Below are 17,844 nucleotides of genomic sequence, written 5' to 3'. Positions count from 1 at the left end.
AAATAATAACGGCGACCAGCAGCCCACGCGTTGTGGAAACAACCAAGATGGCGCCACTGAAAAGACTATTGCATTATTCTATATTTTATTGAGTTCTTTAAATTTTATAAGAATAGATTATAAAATTTATTCTTTTTAAACCTTTTTCGAATCGTAACTCAATATTTTCAATAGTGTGGGTTGTCGTTCAACTTATTACAGTTATAATTTTCGGCATAATATTGGACACATATTTGAAATATAATATTCATATATTTTACAGCAAAAACAATTGATTATTCATCTTACTAATATTGTAAATGCGAATGTTTGGATGGATAGATGTTTGTTTGAACGTGTCTCCGGAACGGCTACATGGATATCACTAAATTTAGTGACATCGACATCGATATAGAACATAGCCTGGAACAAAGGCTGCTAACAAAATCTTAGTTTAATTCCGCGCGGACGAAGTCGCGGGCGACAGCTTATAGTAATATAAAACATGCTCTTTTGTGCTATGTGGCAATAAAATAACTGACCGAGATAAAGTAGAGCTATTACAAACTCTGGCAGTGTTGCGCTAAGCGATAATATTTTACAAGCTATTTGTTACTTTGTGTTAACAGCGTTAAAAACACGCATTAATATGTGTTAGTTCATTCAATACCTTTTAATGCTTATTACAGTACATCAGTTTCCAAACTATCCTTATGGATTGATATATAAACACGGCTAAACACACACGTAATATTCGTCCGGTGGCGCCACCGACTAGTTTCGAGCCCATCGGGGGCCCTTCATCAGGATGAGTGGTACTGGTATTATTTCACGGACGCGGCCCGTCGCTCACTCAATCAGTTTAGTATAATGTATCACGAAAGTTTGAAAAATTTATCCTTATGAATGTTTTGGCTTAGTATTTAATTAAAATAAATTTTCTCAGCAAAGTATCTCTAAGCTTTAATTTAATATCGGCAATTCCAGAGCGTACCTCTGTTTCTTTTCAAAAGATAAGAAAGGTATTAAAAGAGATCCGTTTTATATTGAAATGTTTTCTCTGCGTGGGTGTCATTGTAATCTATTGTGAGATTTTTATTTAAACATAAGTTGACTGTTAAGATTCCATTTATTTCCTTTTATTGCATAAAGTTTTTGAATTTTTAGTGCTGAATAAGGCATTTTTTTATTATTACTGATATTTCCCACTAGTTGTCCGCCTCCGTCCGCGCCGAATTAAAAAGAAACTTGATTAGTAGCCTATTTGTTCTTCTAGACTATGTTCTACATCCATGCCAAGTTTGATCGAGATCCGTTCAGTTGTTCTGGAGATACCTTCAAACAAACATCCATCAATCCATTCAAACATTCGCAAGTGCATATAATATTATATAGTAAGATTCGTATAGATGCCAGACAATCTACCATTGTTCGAACACATTAAAGAAAAAAAAAGTTAGCCTGTTTGTTGTTTCCTCTACGAAGGCTTATTATAACTGAATATACTACAGCCTATTTTTAGAACTCCATTGTGTAATAATTTCGTTGCTCGGGCCGCCTACGCGCTCGTTACAGGCCGTCAAAGAAAAAACTGCTAAAACAACTCCGCATAAGAAAATGACACGTACAACATGACACATTGTGTCGTTAACCAAATTGGTGTGTGTTTAACTATGTTATGTATCTTTTCTTATATCATAAGGTGGCAAACGAGCGAGCGGCCACTTGTAATAGCGAAGTGACCGTTGCCCATAGACATATGTAATTACTTTAAGCGACGGTTGAGAGGATGCACAGAAAGAAAATATTTTACCTTTCCATGCATCCTCTTATCCGGTAAGTCCACTTCCACTTCCCATCCCTTCCTTTTAAGAAAATGGGTGGGGAGGGAAAGAGGACTAAATTAGGCCTCCGGGACGCAACTCATCAAGCGAAACGCGGAATTGCTTCCACTTCTCGCCTGCCTTCTGTGTGGTCGTGGTATTTCAATGGGCGAGCCGGGCCAATTCGTGCGAAGTTGTTAAAGCGGGCTTTACCACTGTTTCCATGTTGCTTTTTTGTCATTAAAAATTTATACACTAGCTATCGTCCGCGACTTTAATTAGTAGCCTGTGTTTTCTTCCAAACTATAATATGTTTTACATATATGTCAAATATCATCGAAATGCTTCAAGCCGTTCTGAAATTATCTTCTAACAAACATCCATACTAAGATATCTTTTTTTTTGTGTGATTCCAAAGTGGAATAATCTTTTAGATTATATATTTCTTTTTAAATAAATTCACTTAACACAAAAATAAGAATCAAATTTTCTATTTTCGTTTTCATTAAAACGTAAATTATTTTAAGCTACTCTGTAATTGAAAACAAAACGAGACTCGTCTCCAAGCTTTTGTATAATTACAGGGAGATTGTAATTCAGAACAAAAGTTATTTAATACTGTTGTTCAAGGAGATAAGAGACGTAAAGAAGATTTATTTAAAGTAATATATTTTTTTTTTATAACAGAAGGGGGCAAACGAGCAGCGGGAACACCGAGGTGTTCAACGAATCAATATTTGAAGTATTTTCTCTTTTTAATACAATATACACATTAACCCTTAATTCGATGGTGTCCAGTGTGATGAACACCTAATTTAAAAAAAAATCTATTAAACTAGTTTAGTGAAAATTACGTAAGTATGACTTTACTAAAAAAAAACAGTTTTTTTGCTACAAAAAATTTCGTCGAATTAAGGGTTAAAAGCTCTCTTTTTTAGTTAAGTTAAATTTTCCGCTTTGTTTAGTATAAAAGAAACAGGGGTCTTTCTAGATTTTAATAAGAAATGCTATTCTAGATCTTCATTTCCCTAATTACGCCAATAAAACTAACCTTTTTGGGAATAAATAAAATTATATATACATCTTATAAACTGAAGAATTTCTTCTTCTTTCTTGACTTTTCTGACTTTCTTTTAGTGACTATTTTCTCTAATTTCTCTTAAATTAATTTAAAACAAGTTTTACCAACATAAAAGTAAAGATATAGTTAATTTTTTATTATAACATTATTCTACTAGACATAAACATATGGCCTCATATCCAATGATTTCTCGGTTAAATCTCAATACCAAAAAAAATGTAATTTGGAATAAAGCATATTTCAAAAGCCAAGTATTTCTTCGTTTACTTAAAATATATTATTTGTCTTACCGATGTAGTATTCTTTTCTTATTAATGTATTTATAAAGATACCGATACGTTTGGCTCTAACAATAGCGTGTTAATATTATTTTATTAACAAAGAAGACAGCCACTCTCGACGCATATTAAGATAATTAAGAATAGAAAAAGCTATCTTTTTGTTTCTCGACTATGTTACCCTTCGAGGAATAAGTGAAGTCTTTGTTATTTTGAAACATTATTTTTTACAATAAGAAGAAAACGTTTATACTTAGAAACTGTTTGAGACATTAAACACTATGCAATCGAGTACACACTTTAGTATATATTATAGTCAGTTCGTAAATACACTGTAGTTTACTGCAAATATTCAGTTACTAGAATAATATTAATCTCGTATCAAAAGCATGTCTACAGTGATCCCACGGAATACCGTGTTCAAAATTATTGTACCGTTTATACTAAATACAGCTTTTGTTTTCAGCTACAAATGTTCTATTATGTAATATGTGATTACAGATATTATTTCCTGACTGTGGGTTTCTGAAACCAAAATGATTAATATTTTTAAAACATTATTTATTTTTTGACAGGGATGTATGTTTAATATAGATATTATGGTCTTAAAAACCCTCGGTGAAAGTAGAGTAATGTTTTTCTCGAGTACGTTTGTATGTGTTTGTTCTATTGTAGCTGCTTGTAATAATAGAGGCTTCACATGCTATTATTTATACTTATTATTATTATAATTATAAAGAGGATAGGATAGGATATTATAAAGAGGAAAGTTTTTGTTTGTCTCAGATTGAGACTCCAAAACTACAGAACCAATTTAAAAATTCTATCACGAATTTTTCAACTTCTATTAAAAAAAAATTGTAGCAAAGCTACGCTATCCCCGGGTGATTTATGCTATATTACTAGTTTTGTTTTTCGCGCGGTCAAAGTCACGGACAACTGTTAGTATACCTACCATATAAAATCAAATAATCTAAGTGTCAATCTAATTCAAGTCAATTACAGTTTCGTTAATTATGTAAAACGTATCCCTTAGGGAATGGAGGAATCACGGAGTCAGTTATTTAAGTAACTTTGGAGTTAATTCAATGACAAGTCACTTCAGAGCTATTTGGTTAGTAATTGACTTAAAGCTTAACTATAGTGTGTCTATTTAAGATAGATTAGTTTGGCAATTTATTTGACATTTACTAGAGATGGATTGATTAAAATCGATTATGAAAATTTTCGATTTTCGATTGTTGTTCTCATAGAACTTGCAATCGAAAATTTCGTGAATATTGATTTTGATTTACAATATAATTATTTTTTTATAAATATTATATATAAATAACGACATAAAGAAATAAGACATTCAACCAAAAATTGCGGTATTGACGCACAAAAACATTTTTTTTTATTTATTTTGTGATACATATCCAAAAAACTACAATAAATTCAAAAAGTTATGAAATACCTTAATTATAGTACCCATTTGTTGGATTAATTATATTACAAAACCGATTATCGATAGTTCACAGTTATTCGTTGAGCGCGACGATTCGACACTATTACAACCGTCCATTAAATGGAAAATTATTGCTCATACAAAATTAATTGGATATTATATAGGCGTCAGTTGTCAATCTAATCTATCTTAAATAGACACACTATACAACAGAAATGAGTTACGATATTAAAACACTGTTAAAATCAAAATAAAACAATTTGTTGTTAGCAGGATTTCAATTTCATTGACATTTTTTTGTTATAAATATTTCAACATAAAACAATTATTAATAAAACTATTTACTATTACTAATTTATCTATTTACAAATCAAATAAATAAAATAATTTATCTAAATACAAACGAGGTAATTAATTTTAAAATACACTTCAATTAATTTTAAAAGCCTCGGCAAATTACTTCGCAATACAAACCTCGAGAGACTTAATTGAACACTAATGTCATTCTTAATTCAGTAAGTTCATTTTTCAATTAATTAAAAATAGGCAAATATAAAATTAGAAATCCTAAAAAATTATAATTTTTTTTTTAAATAACTTTAACAGTAGCTGTTTATCATCAGGGCAAATAAACTATGGTTTTATATTCGTTATAAAAGTTCGTAATTTGTAACTAGAGAAAATGTGTTACCTAATCCTCACTTTCCATCAGCCATACATACTGACAAACATTTTTCTCATTAATAATATTCCTTATATATAGACTAGTTGTCACCCGCGAGTCCATCCGCGCGGAATAGAAAAAAACGTAATTAGTAGCTTATATGTTCTTCCAGATTATGTTCTACATGTATCTAAACATTCGCATTTTTAATATTAGTAAGATGTATATGAAGAGACATTAATAAAACTTTGAAACCAAATAAGATACGAATATAGTTGTATTTGATGTGCGTGACTAATAAAGTATGAACTTTATTTGAAGTTTGATTAGAATTCTTAGAAAGTTTCGTGCCAAAGAAAACAACACTTCGCTGTATGAGCCGAAGGAAAGTTTGTGACATGTCTCCTTTAATTAATTTAACTTTAAACACTTAAACTTAAATGTGACAACAACGACGCCTACTAATTATTTCGGTTATTTTGATATTCTAAATCTAAATAAGCAAATGAATGAATCGGTTTAATTCTGTCTACGCTTTCGCCCACTTGTCTAAACGTTAAAAACTACACAACTTAAAGCAAACTAAAACAAAAATAGACTACGCTACGACTTCGGGTTCTTCAAGAAGCGAGCGTATCACCATCTCAAAGGTCCGCAGTGCATCTGCGGTTCCTCTGGTATTGCTGATGTCCATAGGTGTTGATGATCACCTCGATGTTCCAGCTGCTAGTTTGCCGCCTTCTCTTATAAAAAAAGACTATAAAGGTCTCGTCTCTTAGTTAATAACTTACATAATAAAAGTTAAATGTTTAAATACATCTAAAGAATCTTACTAATATTATAAGTGCGAATGTTTGGATGGATGGATGGAGGTTTGTTTGAGCGTATCTCCAGAACGGATGCATAGATCTCGCTAAAATTTGACATAGATGTAAAACATAGTCTGGAAGAACACGTAGACTAGTAATTAACTTTTTTTTAATTTCGCGCGGACGGAGTCGCGGACGACAGCTAGTAACTTATACTACTATATAGCTCGTGTTTTAACAGGTGCTAAATGTATAGTTTTTTTAGAAACTATTTGTATGTAAAATAAGATTACTTCGGGAGTATATTTGATACGATTAAAGTTGAATAGTTTATGTCTGAATTTACGAACTGAAATGTTTCATTGCTTCTCAACGTAGACTTTAATCTTAAGTTTACATTACAAGGGTAACAAAGGTCTTTCTTACTTGGTAGTACGCTTAAAACGTCGTGAATATCCTAAAGCTCTGGAAATTCAAGATCCTAACTTGAAAGATAGATATATATTTTTTCTTCAAACAATACTTAAGGTTAGAAATAACTATAAATTTTTCGGATGTTATTCCATTTCGATTGGAATAAGTTACTTGTTATTTTAGTATGTACCAAACGATGTTTCATTAACTGCGAAAAAAAAATTAAAAATCGAACACCTTGTATAGTACTTAAGCTAAATTTATTTATTCATGCCTGACATTGCAGTACAGACAAGTTTTTATTATGTATAGAACGGGCACGTGCCCAGAATAATTCGCAGGGTCACAACGAGAGGCACTTAACCACGTAGCTCCAAAACAACTAGTTAGTTTAAACTATAATAACTTGTCCGTGAAATTCGACTACAGTGCCACTGTACTAACTCTTGTTGTCTTTGTTTTTTTCACAGGGAACGAAAGAGATAAAAATGATACTAGTATTTCGGTATAAACATATGAATGTGTTAAAAGTAACAATTATTTTTCATTGTCAATTTACCACAACGTGTTGCTTACCACTGAACAGTTATGGAAAACATCATCGTCCTTGTCATTCTCTTTTAATAAACAGAAACGACAATATTATGTTTTGATAGAAGTATTGCTAATAGTATTTCACGAAGCTTAAGATAGTTTAGTAAAATACTATTTTTAATTTATATTTTCTATAAGGTCGGTATAAAATCACTTTTAAGTCTTTAAGATTGTTAAAGATATTTTACGTTAAGAAAATTACGTTGTTAGGAAAGTTAATAAAGTGGTAACATTAGGTGTTAAGTATTGGCCAGAGCTTGCAGCGAAGATAGAACGGGCAAAGCACTAAAAATTCAATTTACGAGTTAAATGCCAGTTAATGTGTGGAAACGTGAAAGGTCATAACCCAAGCGTCTAACACTTTTGGTTGAAGAAAATACATCTGAAATATAAAAATACTTTAATATTGAATTTATAAATCCAACGTCAAATAAATATTAGTAGTTTATGTTGCTAGATGATATATTAAAGTAAATTTTAATCTCGTTTAGTATATGACCTTTCTATTTGTCTATTTTTAAAGTCTTTTTTAGTTTAATCCCGCTCTAAAAACTTTACATCGACTATAATCTATGTAAACTCAAATATTATTTTATATTGAATGTGAAAAAGTAAATTTATTTATCTCACCAGTAATAAAGAATGATAAGTAAAAAGAACGCTAATAAAACAAAAAGCCGTAGCGTTGGATTATTATGGAGATGCGCTAACTCAATTCCTCCGTTGCGAGCACACCCGGCTACCTTAATCGAACAATGTGGAAATAGTATTATACTAATTGCGAAGTGAAAGAATATTCTCACATTTATTTCCTTTGAAGATTTTTATTTTAATACAAGAATTTACAGTTATTAGTTGCTTTACACATATAGGTAGATAGTCTATACTTTTATATTTGTACGTATTTCGGGATTAATTTCAATGACTACCTCTCGCCCGCGCCCCAATTGTTCCTATTGTGCCTATGTGTTCTTCCTGACTATATTCTATGTTTAGAATTAGTTCAGCTGTTTTGGCGATACCTTCAAAGCAACATCCATCCATCCAACTAAACCTTCGCATTTATAATATTAGTAAGATTCCTGTAAAATTACATTTTGTATCAGATAATATTTTTCACCGCTAACATATACAAGTTTTGAATTTTTTTACACAAATATTTCTGTAACTATGTAGTCGAACACTAATTATTTTCGTAAACTCATTCCCTAAACATCCAAAGAAAATTACAAAAGTTAAAATGGCAGATTTATAGGATGAACTGAAGCAATATAATATTTAAAAAGATAAAAAAAATTGTAGCAAAACTTCGCGAGGTCAAAAATAAATACAGCTGAAGTAATAAAAATAGAAAGCATTTCAACGTTTCCAACGTCAGCGATTCAGCTTCGTTCCACTTCGAAATATAAATCTAAGCGCTTCGCTATTATAATTCCGCTTTTAAAATTAAACCTCAGTAATTAATAATGCTATGAATTTATTGTTTGTTTGTGTTACGATGTTTTAAAGTGATTTCTTTCAGATTTAAAATAAATCCCTTTACAACGAATCCAACATCTAGATCTACAGTATTGTAAACTCCAAGGGGAACATGACCGAGATATAATTTCATAGAAATATTAAATTATAGTACAAGAGCCATCGTCATCATTTTATTATGTTATATTTCAGACTTTGGTTTGGTTTTTCGCAATTCCTTCTGCAGAATGCGGTCTGGCGCCTTCCGCGTCCAACAATGTACAAGAGCCAGCTTAAACGGGTAAGTACAGCGACCTCACAAGCCAAAGCAAAAATTTATTAGCCAAGAGCTTAATTACTTAGAAGAAATTTATTAAAGTTATTTCTTTTAAGCAGTATTGACTTAAACGATTTAATTACAACCCATAAAACTTCAACAAACTTTTCTTGGTTTCCGATACTTTTTGTTACATTTCGTAATATTTTATCAAATTAATTTGAAGTTAACGAAAGGTTAAAACTTTAGAAGAATTCCCTAAGGTCCAGTTGAGTGAAATAAAATTCTCAATATGCAAATTAAATAAACTTAAAATTACTCCAAAACTAATACAATAAGTATAACTTTTATTGTGTGCTATTTTTATATGTTTATGTTCTTAACTTCAAAGACAGATAAAGCTTGATCTTTATATTGATTGTAATTATTAACGTCAAATAACGAATTCCTTTTTTTTATTTCGAGGTCATTACTCTACCAACAGTAAGATACACTAAATGTAACAACATTAAAACCTAGAGTTACAAAAGGCAAAAAACCTCTCATAATCGTAACATAATATCTCGTGAATGAATATAAGGTCAGAGGCCGATAATTGCTTTATCGTCAGCTTGCTGACTTAGTCCTACAGTATTAAGTTACATGTCACCTTGGCATTTCAATGGACTCCTTGATCCTGCTCTTGTAATTCAATACCTCTCAGTATTTCAGTATACTATAGTCAATGTTGATACATCTTTATAAAAGACAAAGCTTTATTTTTAACAGGCATGTATTTTGTTTTTTGCTTTTTGTTTTTTTATCGATGATTTGTTAAAGAGAATTTTCACAGAATAACATATAATAAATGAAGTGAAACATGTTGATTTAACAAGAAGATCTTTAGAAAAACATTCGTGATTTTATTAATTGTCTGTAAAATTTAGACTGAACATATTATATTCAGTATGTTATATACTTTTAGACATTATTAATTAGAATCCTTTGCCACGAATGACGTGCTTTCGTACAAAGTCCAGTGTCAGAATGAATAGTGAGGGGACACAAACGTCTACATTTTAGTAAGGCTAGTGTTGGGTCAATACACTGCCACATTTACGGATTTTCTTCCTAACAAAATGTATCGTAAATTGAAACGGAATATGTATATGTTTCGAATGACAATGTAATATAGTTTAAGGATATTACATATCGTTGATAATTAAAAATGGCTTTCAACATAAAATCGAGACGGAATTTGAATACGTGAAAAGTCTTTGATATTAAACGTACGAAGCACAAAGGAAGAATCGCTTTTTGGTACAGCGTATAATACCTTTTAATGAAAACGTCACAAAGTGAAAGCTCTAAATGCTTTGAAAGCGCAAAAGCTTTGAAAAATGAGGAGCTAAATAGCAATAGTAGGTTTATTTCTTGCTATACATTACACTTTTGTTCCATACATGTCGAGTATTATACAAACTAACTTACACTGAGTTTCTGAGACGAAAATCCCAGTTTAAAACAATGTTGGTATATATGTTTTGTTGGAGAATAAAAGGGATGACAATATATTTTATAAAGAGATTTACGGTTCAGAAGCCAACGGTTAATCGCATGAGATTAGTGTGCTTTTAGTTATTGGTCAAAATGTCTGTTTTTTTTTTCGACTGGAAATAAATCGCTAATGTTTAATTTAGATACAATCTCATTAATTGAAATACGGTTAAAGAAAACAGCACATATCTGAGAAGAAATTCAAAGATACGAGTATGTGTGAAGTCAACCAACCCGCACTGGGCCAACGTGGTTGACTATGGCCTAATCACCCTTAACTTAGGGTAGGCTTTGAGCCGCTCGGTGGGGACGTATAGAGAGCTGATGATGATGAATTGAAATAAATACGCTTACACAATTACATGTAATATTTGCGTTTGTTAAAGTTATTTTTCTAGGTAGGTAAAATGCGACGTATGCAAAGATTAAATTTTTGAGATTTCAAACAATTAATTTCATCCGGAGCAAATTTATATTTTTAATATTCTATTTTAGTGTACGTCTGAAAAAATATTAATGAAAATAACGTTTATTAAATATGTTATTTCAATATTAAAACTAATGGAACTTCAAAGCAAGCATGTCGTAACCACGATTCTTTCATCATTTATTCAACTTTGAAATTTAATTTTCTTCGCTCCGTCTTTAAAAAGTTTAAAACCACCACAACCATTGTCCGCAATAACATTGCGAATTATTCATCAGATTTAAATGAATTACTTCAAAACCGAAGTTTCTTAATATTACCGCTGGTACTATCTTACTAATATTAGAAATGCAAATGTTTAAATGGATGTATGGATGATTATAGAAGGTATCTCTAGAACAGCTGCATAAATCTAATCGAAATTTGGCATAGATGTAGAACATAATCTGAAAGAACACATACTAATTAACTCTTTTAACGAAAAAAACACGTATGTATTATTATTCCCGATATTATGTACATCATAAGTTCATTTTGCGAGTTATTACCAAAAGAAATTACTTTGGGAGTACAAATATCCCAGGGGACATTTATTTAGGCGCTGCATTAATTCTGTAGTGGTCGTAATTATCGCGAGGGTCGCCTACGCCCACTTAGCAATTCATGTTCAATATTCGTGGTGCCAAGCAATTACTACATTATTCATTATAAAAATTAAGTTACTTCTATAATTATTAGAAGTAGTAACAATTTTTTAAACAAATTAGAATCTACAAAAAACAGTAGAACAAAGTGTTTTTTTTTTATAAGAGAAGGGGGCACAGGCGGCGGGAACACCGAGGTGATCAACGACGCCCATGGACATCTGCAATACCAGAGGAACTGTACATGCGTTGCCGGAAAGGAAATGGTATGCTCGCTTCTTGAAGGTCCCTAAGTCGTATTGTGCGACTGTGCGAGGCAAGAAATTGCGCGAGAATCGCACCGTTGTGGAATAACGAAGTGACGAATAAAGAAAATAGAAAAATCTTTATTTCTCTACATTTCCATACTCAGAATACATATCAACAGACGTTTTACGTCACGACGTCAGTGAGGCGGCATTCGTACATCAAAATATTTACCTATCACCGCCGATGTATACTGGCCATAAAATTGGACACAAATTTACATGACGTAATTTTCCGTCCGTAAAAATGTTGCCTTTACTGATTAAATGGACATTAGATAACGGACCTTCATTACACGTAACAAGCTTTTAAGAGTAACACATTTACATATATGCTAATATTACCCTTGCTTACACTAATATAATATGAATCAAATTATTCAAAACTTTTTACGAAAGAAATTGGAAATAAAGTATTGGGCTGATGTATACCTAAATAAGTTGCAAATGTGTTGTCATATTTAATGTTAGACATTGTTATGGTAAGGCAACTATTCAAATGAAGTTAAAACATTTCACAGAAATATTTATTTATATAAGGTGCTAACTGATAACTTAAGAGTCTATGTGTTCTTCCACACTATGTTCTAGAACTATGCCAAATTTCAGCGAGATCCGTTGAGCCGTTCCGAAGATACCAAACGAACATCCATCCGTATAAGGTTCTATATATTCAAAAAACTTTTTCAGTATAAAAGTTAATATTATTTTTTCCTATATCACAAATTTTCCAATACATAAATTCTTACATAAATAAAATCTCATGCGAACTAAATAACTTTGATCGAAATGTCTCACGATGTCACGTGCATAGAAGTGCTACAAAATCGCCGATGTCTGATATTGCCAATTCACGTGTACATTTTCAATTTGTTTACGTAAAGCGTGAAGCCGTGAAGCCTCACAGACGAGTGCAACATTGTGGGAAAAGGTCACGGTTCACGGACTAATACAATTCCCCGGCTTCGTCTGCGTGAGATCAAAGCGTTAACGACTCGATGACTTCACTCTGTTCAAGCTGTCGGTTTTAATATTTTCACAGACGTTATTAGTATTAAACATTAATATGGTCGATATTTTTTATAATAAAATAAAGCGGAATAGATTTACAATTCGACCTTTTTTTAATTTTTACACCTACCAGTTCAAACTATGTGTTGAGAATAAATTTTAATATTGAAAAAGTAACCTTAATTGTTATCCAAAAGACCTGATTTTATAAGTCTTATAATTGTGTGAGAGACTAAAGTAATTAATTTATTCATAGTTCACCCATTTATTAAGCACATATAGACATAAAATTTACATAGAACATCCACCGGTGAGATAATACTCCGCCAATACACCTACGCAACGCCTACGCTACTGCTACGCCGTAGCTATCTTATGAAATAACTTTCTTTATGTTTTTGTTTGTTATTTAGAGCAAGCAGCCACTTGAATTCGCCAAAGTAGCGAAATGACTGTACTTGCAGATGTGTTGCCAACCTTTAATAGACATGGGAGGGGACACACAAAAAAGTCCCCTACTCAGTCAAATCAACCCCACCTATTTTGCTTTTAAGAAAAGGTGGTAAAGGGAAGATGACTGTGCTCTATTATTAAGCTGTTTCTGAATACTAAACTACTAAGCAAATTCATAATAAATATAAATTCATAAAGATAATATGAGATCAACAACCATCCAATCTGGTCCTGGCTTGTAATTAATGTAAACGCGCTTAATAAAAATATTATAATAGACAAACTGATTGGCTCTCACTCCCAACAAGTGTGGGGTGTAATAAAGTTGTAATTAGCAGGTTTATTGAATTTCGCGTCTTTTAATTAATTTTATCTATTCTTCAATAGAAATAAATAATTCATTTGTTTAAATGACTAAACTCGAACACAAATATTTTTGCTTACTAATCTTACTAATATTTTAAATGCGAATGTGTGGATGGATGAATGTTTGTTTGAAGGTATAGCTATACGGCTGTATAGATTTCGCTGCAACTTGGTATAAATGTAAAACATAGTTTGGAAAAACATATAGGCTACTAATTAAGTTTTATTTACAATACGCGACTGGTGGTATTTGAATAATTCTTTTAACATTTAAACCACATACATGGGAAAAAATAATTAATATATCGAGTATTTGAAATAAAAAAAAAACCGAACACTCAAATTAGAATAAACTCCAGCGAAGCGATCGTCGGTAGCCACGCGACCGTGAAGTTTTGAGAGGGTTAAAGAGTCTGTTAATTAAATTTCAAATGATTCCTAACCAGTTTGTTCGTGATCAAAGAATCGACAGTCTTCATAATTCGTATAACCATGGTTCTGTAAAAGGGTTGCTTAATGGAATAAATTTCATTCAGCGTTATGATTGAAATACAATTAACTAACTTTTCAATATTGTTCATGAAAAAAATGTAAATGAAATTTAAATAGTTAATAAGAATATATAAAGATATATCTCGAATATAACAAAAAGTTCAAAGTGTACTTTCTACTTATAGAATAAAATAAAATATTCCATATTTCTCTGAAATGTCAATTTTATTTGCCTTTAATCGCGCTTTTATTCTAGAACACTCCATTATTATTCATGAGGCGTTTGAGGAAAAATCCCATCAACAAGGACGTAGGCTAGAATTATATACTTGAAACAGCTCTTTGTTTTACATGTTGATAATTTATTCTTTGTACAATGTATTACCATATAAACAAAAATACATAACGAATTTCTTTTATACAACATTTTAAATAAACTTCTCTCATACTAAGCATTAAGTATTCAAACAAAAAACAATTCCAAACCAATATCGAAATGGTAATTTTCAATTTACACACGCAAACTTTTATCAATATAGTTTCAGAATACTGTTATATATTCAGATAGAGAAAACAAAAAGAACTTTCTTTAATGCAGTATTAATTTAAATAGCACATTAAATGCCGCACAAGGTGTCTAAAGACGACGGAAAATAAGTAGGATGGAAAAGAGCGATTGGATTTTGATAAACTTTGAAAAATAATATAATTAAGTTAAAAGAGAAACAGAAAATATAAAATAGAATAATGAAAAACGATTAGCACGCATTGTTTGTTTTGAAGATTTATTTACAACTGCTATTTTAAATAGCAACAAAAAAGGAAGAAAAAATACGTTATGTTCTAAATATAAAAATTATAAGTAAAAAAGTATAAAAAGGTTTCGTATTGCAATAGTGTCCATTAGAATATATTTATAGCATTAAGAAAAACAAAGCATCGGTTATTACTCCTTTAAAATCGATTTCAAATCATCCAGATAATTGAAAATTCCCTCATGTTTATTGTTCGATCGATCTTCACTCTCATAATTGCGAACAGAAGGATCGTGCGACAGAAATAATAAAAAACGTCCTCCGCAAATATGAGATATGGAAACTGAATAAATCGACGTCTATTGTTTGCGATAACGATTCCTAACAATGTTATTTACAAATGCTTCGATTTCAGTAACAACATATATATTTTTTATTGAATATATACCTATACTATATATTTCTATTCAAATTTATTTTTACATATTTCGTAGAGATTAGAATTAACAATTATCTTGAAAGTAATCAACCGACAAACTTTTGTATTATTTATTTATATTAAACTGAGTACAATATGCAAAATAACAATAAAAGAGTCTATAAACTTATTGCAGTTTTGTACAAATTACTTTTACATAACATAAGATGGCAAACGAGCGAGCGGCCACCTGAAATCGCTGATTTATCGAAGCGATCGTTGTCCATAGACATACGCAATTGCATATACGTCGCCTACCTTTAATCGACGGAGGAGAGGATGCACAGAAAGAAAACATTTCCATGCATGCTCTCATCCGGAAACTTCCCATCCTTTCCTTATAAGAAAAAGTGTAGGAAGGGACTAAATTAGGCCTCCGAGCGTAGTAGTAGGTATTTAGGTTCATAGCGTAGTAACTTTGTTATAGAATATAACACAATAGTAAAAGACATAGAATTAAGTATTCGAAACTGTAAAAACTCGATTAAGATACTACTAGTATTAAAGCCTATTATTACCTCTTTTAAAGAATGAGACAGGTGTAATTTTTTCAAGTATTTAATAGTAGAAACCCATTGTAACAAAGCTCAATTCTCGTAGGTAATTATTGTGGTAGTTCTACACGCGACGGATTCCACGAAACATTTTCAATGTCAAGAGCATTCGTGTTCGTGGGAACGAAAACAATACAGGAAAAACTTTATTCAGTACTGCGCAGTATGGAAATGTATGAAGATATTTTTTATATAATACATCGCAGTAAACGATTGGCAATATCGCTAATATAGGTAAATATTTTAGGAGTTCGTAGTGTTGCCATTTTGTTTTATGATTAAAAATTATTGATTATTGACGTGGTCAGGCTTGAATCAATTAATATTCAAGAAACACGTGAACATCAAGATCGCTTTTCAAAATATTAAGCAATAAACAGTAATGATTTATTAAATTTTGTACGCAAAATATAATCTCTAAAGCTATAATGTATCTCTTTTTATAAACTTCGATATTATATAGCATATTTAAGTTACATTTCCAGTAATTTAAACATGCATTTTTAAAAAGTTTGCTTATTTTATTATAAAAAAACTTAGTCATAGCAATTATCCAGGGCTGCAGAAAACTGCAAAAACTTAGATTGGAAATTATAATTGCCTTGTTTGTTAGTTTGCGAAGTTATATCACGCTGGATGTTAGCTTAAGCTTCTAATAGCGTCGACAGCTCAATGGTTATAGCAGGCGATGATACACAAAATTATACGACCCAAAAATTAACAAATTTTTTATGGTATATCAGATTTTTCTTTTGTTTTGAAAAATCATAACTTAAAGCAAACACAAACGAGAAAAGACAAAAACTAAAATAGAATTGATTTGAATCCCATTGTGTAATATTTACTTAATAAATGCGACCTCAATGGTCTTGATGCTTAATAAGAAAACTAAATATTTTCTTAAGGCATACTTACCTACTTATATAGCTAGCTGTCACCCGCGACTCCGGGATTAAAAAAAAGTATTGATCGCAGCGTAATGTTTTATAGTCAAAAGCCTTTCTCTATAAATGGACTTTCCAACAAAAAAATATTTTTTCAAACCGGACCAGTACTTTCTGAGATTAGCGCGTTTAAACAAACAAACAAACTCTTCCGCTTTTTAATATTAGTATAGATTTTAATGTTACCCTAGTTACTTAGGTCGACATTTGAATATAAACATTTTCTTGGTAAATAAAGCCTTTTGCTCTAAGAGGCACTTACTCGAATAATACTTGGGCAATTTACTTTTAGTACCGAAATGGTAAAGATAAAACTTCTGGGAGACGTCAGCACTTTATAATTTTTAGTTATTGTGTCAGCGAAATTAAACAACTTTATTTAAGTTAAGAGCTTTTTGAGTTTCTAAATAATTAACTTATTCATTGTCTCCAAAACTAATTTATAAATAGAAACGATGAGCCTTTTTATGCTACAAATAATATCAGCATATCCCCGATTCGATAGTTAAGTTAACAAAAATAACTTAACTAAAATCCGTATCATTCTGATTCTAATGAATGTTTCAATTTGCATTAAATCCATAATCTTAACAAGTCATTTGATCCTTTTCGTAAATTCCTGCAAAGTTCTAAGCGAGAAAATTTTAAGTCTCTCTTAACCGTTCACAAGATAAGAACATAATCGAATTAAATTAAAACCGACATCGTTTTCTGTTCTTAAAGTAAATGTAAATTAACCTTAAATTTAAATCTTAATGGCATCAATAAAAGAAATCGTACTTAAAGAAAAATACTACGAAATAAACAAATTTATAACCTGATCACACTCATTGCCATCTAAGGCTTTATACAGGGTGTACAAAATAGCCTGCGTGATGTAGCAATAATTTGTACAAAAATCTGTCGACATAAATATACCAGCATTTACATACAAAGTATATACCAGTGAGGATAAAAGTATATGAATGAATACTCGTAATGTTTGCAGATCTAAAGCCCTAGATACGTTGTATCGTAATAAATCACACGGAACTCCGTTAGGGCGGAACAAAAAT

The 17,844-nt window shown here is 31.0% G+C and overlaps 1 protein-coding gene across 2 annotated transcripts in view; it reads right to left on the bottom strand.

Annotated features, from left to right (window-relative positions):
* LOC106119955 (uncharacterized) overlaps positions 1-17,844 on the bottom strand; it is a 46,060-nt gene that overhangs the window by 16,111 nt on the left and 12,105 nt on the right. The gene's annotated exons all lie outside the window — the stretch shown is intronic.

Source organism: Papilio xuthus, unplaced genomic scaffold (genome assembly GCF_000836235.2).
Source record: "Papilio xuthus unplaced genomic scaffold, Pxut_1.1 DF829129.1, whole genome shotgun sequence".
NCBI classification, from domain to species: domain Eukaryota; kingdom Metazoa; phylum Arthropoda; class Insecta; order Lepidoptera; family Papilionidae; genus Papilio; species Papilio xuthus.
This window is presented reverse-complemented; position numbering and strand designations above follow the sequence as displayed.